Source organism: Brassica napus (genome assembly GCF_020379485.1).
Source record: "Brassica napus cultivar Da-Ae chromosome A5 unlocalized genomic scaffold, Da-Ae chrA05_Random_2, whole genome shotgun sequence".
Classification (NCBI taxonomy): Eukaryota; Viridiplantae; Streptophyta; class Magnoliopsida; order Brassicales; family Brassicaceae; genus Brassica; species Brassica napus.
In genome coordinates this window covers 68,687-78,160 of record NW_026014014.1, presented here as the reverse complement: position 1 = coordinate 78,160, position 9,474 = coordinate 68,687, and the positions used below count along the sequence as shown (strand labels likewise).

General features: G+C 32.6%; 1 pseudogene; it reads right to left on the bottom strand.

Moving 5' to 3' along the window:
* Window positions 1-777: 777 nt before the first annotated feature.
* Window positions 778-6,157, bottom strand: LOC125594236 (annotated as a pseudogene).
* Window positions 6,158-9,474: the final 3,317 nt, after the last annotated feature.

The following is a 9,474-nucleotide window of genomic DNA, read 5'->3' as shown; positions in this document are numbered from 1 at the left end:
TGCTAAGGATCTCCATCCCTCTCAATTTTTTTTTCTAAAATGGAGTAAACGTGAATATAGAGTAAGGAATGCTCTAAACCCAACTTCATATCTCATTTCATAATAAAATTTACTCCAATAAATTGAGTAATCTATTTTTTGTTTGTTCATCATCCATTATAAAGTGAAAAATGGAATAGGGTTAGAGCAATTTTACTTTTTTTCACTTTTACTCTATTTTGGATGAAAAAATAGAGTTATACATTGGAGATGCTCTTAGAGCACATGCAACGGCGGTACGTAGCTGGAATCCTAAAAAAAAATTTTATAAAAACATATAAAGTCCACGCTTTTTAGGTTTTTGTGTAGTTTAAGCTGTTTTAAATTTCTTCCATAAGGATTCCATCGGTGGAGTCTGTTAACTATTCGTGGACTCCACTGATACATGACGACCCACAATTGATTAGTTTTTTTTTTTAAATCTAAAAAAAAATAATTAAAAAAATAGAAAACACTTTTTTTAAAGGATTTTTTATGCGGTACAACGGTTGTGGTTGCCCTTATCTCTAGTTATCTACAACATTTTTTCTATTCATCCAGACCATGAATGATCCTATGTTTAAGAAAGTTAAATGTTTGAAAGAACAATTAATATATATTTATTATCAAAATTATTTGGTAAAAATACAAAAACATACATCTTTTAGAAATATAGAAAATATATAGTTAAGTACTTATAATCTGTCAACAAAACATAACAGTTGAAAGTCACAACAGATTTAAAAACTGCTTGGGATAATCTTAAAACTCAAGGCTGATTGTTTTATTATAAAACCACAAGATGTCTCAGTTTCTTGTCTTGTTCGTTATTACAGTAGCTCCTTTTTAACTCTCTGGCTTTAGATAAGAAAGGAGGTAGCTTTATCAACCTGATAAGCCATTGATTCTCCATCTCCGATTCCATCTTCTTGATATCATAACGACTTTCTATTTTGATCTGCCTCGGCATTGTGCGGCCATAGCTTCCTGTATATTAGCTAAGGTGGCTGTAATGTCCAGAGGAAGGAAGAGAAGACTCTCTGAGATTGTGTGGGTCCAACCACTTCCGATCTGATCCCCATATCAAATGACCAACCTGAAGGTTCCTTCTTGTGTCAAATGCTTACCTGTCGAAAAGAGATAATCTTCAGGCTTAGCGTACATTGCTAGTGGAGCAACTGGTTCCATTGACAGAGCCAGTTCCACAACAAGCACCATTCCTGTCTCAAACGCTGCATCAAAATGATAAATGTCACAACTTTTTCAAATATCAATAAGCTTATGAGTTTGCTGATGATGATGGTGACAGTAAAAGACTTACTGTAAGTCTTAGACTTGAAACTCTGTTTTTGGATGGAGCTGAAAGAAGTCGTAAAACGAGTACTGGAAACCACTGAGTTGTCGTGAGAGTCAACCAAGAGCTGCAACAGCTTCTTGTTATGCAACTCAGCCATTTCAGAAGGTAACCTCGCGCACTCCTGAACATTTCCATTTGCTTGTTTTCACTGACGGTAAGCAAACCCAACGGTGCCAAGTTTCTGGAACGCGAACTTCCTACCTCCAGACCCGTAAAGCACCTGAAAAGTCAGGTAGATGAGAGAACAAACAGAAAAAACATATAGGGAACCATCAAGATTGTGTGTTTATACCTTCAGTTCTGCTTCTATAGCAGCGATGACTCGACCCCACAAAACTTGTTTTCTGATATCAGAAGGATTCGGATTGTTCTTGGCATAGTTCAAGTAATCATCAGAGGCAATGTAGAACAAGTAGATAGCTTCGGAACGTGCTTTGGCTGTCCATTTGTTCTTGTTTTCAGAGAACTTGATCACTTGTTGTGACAGTGTCATCTGTTGGCCAGAATAATCATTTAAATATATTTAATCTAAACTCCCTCATACGTTTTTGACCTAACTTCTACCATCCTAATTATGCCCGGGTATTTTTACCATAAACCGAAAACCAAACGGAACCAAAAACCAGAACAAAACCGAGATTCATAAATATCCATACTTCTATATCTGAAAACCGAAATTAAACCAGAACCAAAAGAAAATCCCAATATCTAAAACACAATTCATATGCTTCAAAGAAGTTAATTATATTTAATTTAAAATTAGATCTCGATCCGTGCAACCGCGCGTTTTTGTTTTCATTTTTTTTATATAAACATTTTTGTTTTAAATTTTAAATTGGTATATGTTATAATATATACTAGATCTCGATCCGCGCAACCGCGCAGATTTTTGTTTTCATTTATTTTTATAAACATTTTGTTTTTCAATTTTCAATTGATATATATTATAATATATATATGTCTATCAATTTTTAAAACTTAATAAGTTTACAGTATTTTTTTCATTGAATAGATTATTTCAAACTTTCACATGTATTTGTATCTTCTTATATATATATATATATATATATATATTTTTTGGATTATTATTTTTATTATTAAAATCGTAACTATATATAAATATTAGTAAAATATTGTCTTATTATCATATTCAAAATATTGTAATATTTCACAAATTTAAAAAGTTTTTTAAAAATTAAACTTTTCGTTTCACAGATTTATATTATCGAGTAAATAATTAAACATTTTAGTTTTTGTTTAATTTTTAAAATAAACTATTAGTTTTTAAAATTTGTTTTCATTGGTTTAAGTAGTAAAGATTAACATTGTTAGATAATATGATTTTTTGTTATTTAAAAAAAATCTTCATAATTTTAACATTTAACATCGACGAATATTTAAATAATTAGCATATGGAGGTATAGTATTACAACATTAAATTATATCTATTTAATTTATACTATCTATAAATCCAATGGATCATCTATTGTTTAAATCCAATTATTGATAGCCCAATAAAATTTTTGGTAAAACCAAAAATTTAATAATAAAATTAGAAATTAATGTAACATGACTTTTTAGAAATAGTTCATTGGGTTCATTTTTAAAAAAAATCTCACATGAATCAAAGTTTTGACTTTTGTTTTAATATATAAGATGTGTCTATCAATTTTTAAAATAAATAAGTTTACGTATATTTTTTTTCATTGAATAGATTGTTTCAAACTTTCACATGTATTTATATCTTCTTATATAATATATTTAGATTATTATTTATTATTAAAATCGTAACTATATATATAAAGATTAGTAAAATATTATTTTATTGTCATATTTAAGAAATTGCAACATTTCACAATTTAGAAAGTTTTTAAAAAATTAAAATTTTCGCTTAATAGATTTATATGATCACGTAATAACTAAAATTTAGTTTTTGTTTAATTTTAAAATAGCTATATATTTTTAAATTTTTTTTCATTGGTTTAAGGTAGTAAAGATCAATCATTGTTAAATATATGATTTTTTTTCTATTTAATTTTTTTTTATAATTTTAAAAGTTAACATCGACAAATATTTAAATAACTAACATATGAAGGTATAATTACAAACATTAAATTATATTTATAAATCAAATGGGTCATCTATTGTTTAAATCAATTATTGATAGCCCAACAAAAATTTCTTGTAACCCATTTAAATGTAACATTACTTTGTAGGAATAAGTCCATTAGATCCATTTTTGAAAAAAATCATACATGAATCAAGATTGTGACTTTTGTTTAATATATAAGATAAACAAATTTCTTAAATATAAATACATATATAATGATTATATTACCTAATATGGCTGCCAAAAAAATATTTTTTTTGCTAATATGGAAAGCTATTTGAAAATCATGTTTTTTTTTTCCGTCTGAAGGGATTCATTCATTCATAGTTAAACACTCTTACAAAGGCTGGCAGAAATCATGAAATCTCCGGAACTAAAGCCCAAAAGAAAGGCGATTGAGCCCACAACAGGACGACTTAGCCCACAACGGGGCGACTTGAGCCCACAACGGGGCGACTTGAGCCCACAGCAGGACGATTTACAGACACTAAACAAATACGGGTAAAAACCAATCACCCATAACTAAAACATTACCAACATGAAAATCTATAGACAAACTGACATTTCAGTGCACATGACCTTCCAATATAGCAACCGCAGAAATCTGGACAAATCGAAGCTGCTCTCGGCCAACCAACGATTCCATCCGCTTCAAAACCCAAAGACCCTCAATCTTCTCAACCCGGATCTATCGTTGCCGCCTATGGCCTGCCAAACGATACCATCCTCCATTAGTAATCAAGAACCAAGACTTCACAACCCGACAAGCAAGCAACTTTCGGATACGGTTTGAACGCACTCCTCTGACGTCCACTTTAACACCTAGATAGAAGTCCCCAGACACCTCCACACAAACAAGCCTCGTCAATGATTCCCATAACAAACGCATTCAAAAACAGACCACATCAACCATAAATCACTGCACCACCAACTGAAAGAGAATTCTGCAACTGAAATTGTCACACACCAAACCCAAAAACTAAACACGGGACTCACAACCCTCTGATATAATCCGGTTCCACAACCGATAGAACATCACCCTCCATATCAGGGTCATCACAAACGTTAAGATAAAAGTCCAGACCTTAGCAAAGGAAACACTCAGAGGATAGACAGGGTCATCATAAGTGGCCTCTAGCCGAAAGAACTTGCATCTCGCTCCTAAGCCCGAAACCGAACAGACTAGTCGGGAATGAAAATGAACTTGACTACTGCGATGGAACAAGACCTAAACTGATAGCGACTTCAAGAAGTGCAGAGACCATAGCGCAAAGGCCTCTTCTTCGTTGACCACGACTTCTTCGAGCCTCCTTGCTGAGCTTGTCTTCGAACACCGAAGGACCAAAAACTTCTTTCTATCGCCCGTTACACCACTCCTTCTGCCATCTCACCATCGCAGAGTACGGTAGATCCAGGCTCCGAGACGTCTCACCTATACCACGCGCCCTCGTCGTGAAGGCTATGTCGAAACTCTGGAAGTGGAAAATTTGAATCTGACAAAATCCTCAGTTCTAAAAGCCGACCTCCAATCCATCTCCTCCACTCCAACTCACGTCGACACCAGAAAGCCAAGACGAAAACTGGATCTGGTCGCTACTCCATTGCCAGCATGTCTCTTCTTCCAGAGCAAACAGTATATCGGAGAGAGAAAGGGAGGTAGGAGAGGAAGCAAAGAAGAAAAACGGAGGAAAAGGAAGGAAAGGAGCTCCGGCAACGTCGCAGTGACGCGTACGCGCCGGAGAGAACACGGTGGTCTTTGTTTGCTCTTTTTTCTCTCTGTTTTTTTTTTTTGCCTCTCTTTTTTTGAAAAATCATGTTATTAGAATGTTTTTACTAAAATATTTAAATTATCCAAACTACTTGACTTTTTTATTCGAAGAAAGAATCATCCGATAATTTCTCTAAAAGTTCAAATTACCATATAGTTTTATTTGAATGATTCGAAATTATCCATAACACTTGAACTGAACTAAATCAGATTTTGATTTTGTTTCCAATAATTTCTCTAAAAGTTCAAATTACCCTATAGTTTTATTTAAATGATTCGAAATTATCCATAACACTTGAACTGAACTAAATCAGATTTTGTTAGTATATTACCATGTTCCTAGTTTTGTTATTCAATCAACCAAACCAACCAAAAACGAAAGAAAAAAACAAATCAAATTCATATGTATTAACGAACAAAAAAACTCTTCTTATATAAAAATTTGAATTCTAGAGTGAGATTTAACGATCAGTCGAAAAAGCTAACCGACTCCGGAGGGGGCCCCAGAACGGTGGCGTCGGCGATGGCGAAGTTAGCTCCGTGAGAGAAATCCGCCGTGGCACGGAGAATCGGAGGGATTTGAGAAATACCCATGACTAGCTGCTTACAACAAGCGAGAAGATCAGACTAAATCAAATCCCTAACGAGTATGAAACCCTATAGCCATCGATCTCAACATTACCGAGATAGTCGGGAACGATGCGACCATCGGACCACCGTCCCGTAGCCTCTCCTAGAGTGATTCCATACGGAGGAAAGCTAGCGTCGACGCGATTCGAGGAGACGAACTGTTGTTGCCGGCGTCGTAAAGACCATCGCCGAAGACGAAAGAGCGTCGGGCCAAGGAGACGGTTGAGAAGTGGAGTAGAAGAAGAGCGAAGAGGTGAGATTTGGGATTCGCCATTGAAAGAGGGTGAAGCGCCGTCGTTTTGTTGATCTGAGATTACAGTCGTTCGTTGGTTTGTATTAAGGTGATAAACCACATGATTTACTTTTGCATTTGTTTAACAAAAATATTAAAAGACTTTTCACTGTTAGTCTATTAGAAGTGGAATTATTTGTTTATTAGTATTTTTCTTTTTCTAATACTTTTCAACTGGTTTTCGTGGTTAGTCTTTTAGAAGTGGAATTATTTGTCTAATCCGTAATAAATTACATAAATAAAACGCCTAAAACGAAGAAGTTTACAAAAATAATGCCCAATCTATTTATATTATATATATATATATAAAGTAGACTTTTTCCACATGTGGAAGAAATTTATTGATATGTGTTCCATGTATTTTTTTTATATATTTTAGATCCTCATCTTATAGAAACTCTAATTTAGTCTAGCACTTTCTATTTATGCTATTTTTGGATTGTCTACATACAAATCTATTAGATATAAATCATAGCACTAAAATAATCAAAAATATGAAGCATCACATGTGCTGGACCAAATTGGTCTACATACAAATGACTCCCATTTTTCTCTATCTCTAAAATAAAAGGTACAATTATATGAGTTTTGGAAAACCAATAAAATGAGTATCAAAGCGAGAAAAGTAGTTTTAAAAAAGCATTTATTTTTGTAAATGCCTATTTTTATGTTATATCAACCACTGAACTAACGTGATATAATTTGATAGATAGGATTGATCTCAGAATTTTAATTATCTAATCCTTCTCGCATTAAACATCAGCATATTGAAGTTTATAATCTATTTTATTGGTCACTAAAATTAAAAATGAATAAAACAATTAAGTACAATAATATAAATATATTTTAATATTTAATTTATTCACAACTAAAATAACTTAAACTTTCACTATGTTATTATTTTTTTACTAATTTCTATAATTTTATATACAAATTATATATTTATTTTGCTATTAAAATTATAAAATAACCAAATTAAGAAGAAACTAGACCACCAATACATAATCAAAACCTAAACCTCTACAATCAAAGATAAAAACAAAATGTTTAAGTAACATTAACTCAATAAATGTCACCATCTAAAAGGTAAGAAGCACCTTACAAACTAAACTAATACATACAGACACCTATGCCAGTGAAGAACCACAAAGCTCTAGATAGAAGGGACCAAAGCTCTAAGAAACTTACTCCGCATACCTATACCAAGGGAAGCAAGAAAGAAGAGAAACAACTGAGGGTGGGATAATAGAACCCAACCACCGAGAAATCAAAGCCTAAGCTAAGACCAGAAACAACCTTCGAGCAAAGGAAAACACTATCCAAACCTGGAGGGGTAAATATGACGAAAGGAAGCGCCACCAGAGACGCGAACAGCGATGAAATTTGTAACGAGATGAAAGAACAAAAAGGGAAGGGGAGAAAAAACGAAACCAGAAAACCGTGGAGTCGTCTCCAAGCTATGAAAGAGAGCTTAGAGTCACATCACCAAAAACCAGATCTTGAAAACGAAGACAAGTAGGGACTATCAATAGCAAGTCAACGACGAGGAAAAAAAATCAAAAATGACTAACTCTGACCCAACCCAACATCAGCCAAAATTTATGGAAGAAGAGGAGCAGTCAATATTAACCGTAACAGTCTACAACGCCGTGAGAAACAACCTCACAACTGGAAATTCATAAATCTGATCTACAACAAATACTAATAATTTCACAAAAGAAAAAAGCAAGAAAGGACAAGAGCATGGAGATTACATGATTGGAGAAGACGAAGACTATCATAGAAAGGTACAAATCAATTAATGAGTTGTGAAGTTGTGAAAGTCCACCTACTTATCATATAACGGTCCATAGTCCAGATCTATTACAACACGCCAGGAAAACAAAAATCAAAAGTTTTTCAAGTCCTGCCACGTGTTGTCATTTGGAATAGGGTGTTCTAAGGTGGCAGAAGAAAGAGAGAGTATCCTCAACTTTATTAGTATACTAGTGGTATTCCGGCGCTACGCGCCGGATTCGTATATTATTTTTACATGAATTTACAGTTTATTTTATGGTCTTAGTAAATAAAATATGTTCAAAATATGAAAATAAAAATATGTTGCAAGAGAATGATATTTTTTTCTGATCAATTTGATAGTGGTTAGCGACTATATGGTGTTAATTTATTTTGAAGTTGATTAGTTCAAAGTGAAATAACATAAGTGGTTGTGACTAATTGATTTAATAAAGTAGAATAAAAACTATTGTCGTAACAAAGTTAATTTAGTTGAAATTTAAACATAAAGTAGAGTTGATTTTTTTATTTAGAAAACATACTTATACTGTTTAATACCATGTGGACAGCATATAGACGAAACGTCATTTGAAATTTTATTATTTAAGTAACATATAGTACCTATGGGGGGGGGTGAATAAAAAAGCAAATAATATAAATATTATTTGAAGTTTAATAAATTTATGAATTTTCATTTATTTTAATTTAAAATAGTATTAAATTTTACTATTTGTTATTTTTTCAAAAAATACTATCTATTTTATTTTTTCATTTATATACTTGTTCGACCATTATTGTTTTTCATGAAAACAAATTTGTTTTAATTTTTTGAAATGTTTTTCTAAATTTACAAAGATAATAAGAATTATATTAAAAAAATTGTGGTCGATTGTGTTAGCATATATTATTTTTCCTTTTATATGTTTGTTTTACCTTTTATTCTATACAATTTTTTTTGTCAACGTATACATTTTTTTTAAACTGTGGATTTATATGATGTAGCCGATTCATTGTATTAAAAAAATATTTCTGGACATAGATTAGCTGGAGAAACTTAACTTATTAAAACAATGACATGGTTTAAGGAAAATGTCTTAGTTTATACAAAGTGATTTTTTTTTAAGTCTTCAATGCAATGTTCATGTGAACGCATCTTCGTAGTCAATCAGTCATCAAACTTGTTAATAATATCATTGTTTCTCTTCTTCTTTGTGGAGCGCCCTTCCTCCAGAACTGCTGCATCCTCTCATGTATTCTTGTCAGCTACAGGTGACTCATTTGGTTCACTTAGAACAGTTGTTTGCCCATCACCATTCCCCATCAGCAGTGCTTCTTCTAATGTCTGAGTCCCTCATGTTCTCACATGGATAACTTCTTTTCACAGCTCCACCACCAGACATGTAATCACCGGGTTGTCATTGCTACCTTAGTTTTTGATCATTGTCATTAACAATGTTAAACAATGATCAAAAACTTTCGTAGTTTCCCGACATAGCAAAATGAAGTTAATGTACTGACTTGAT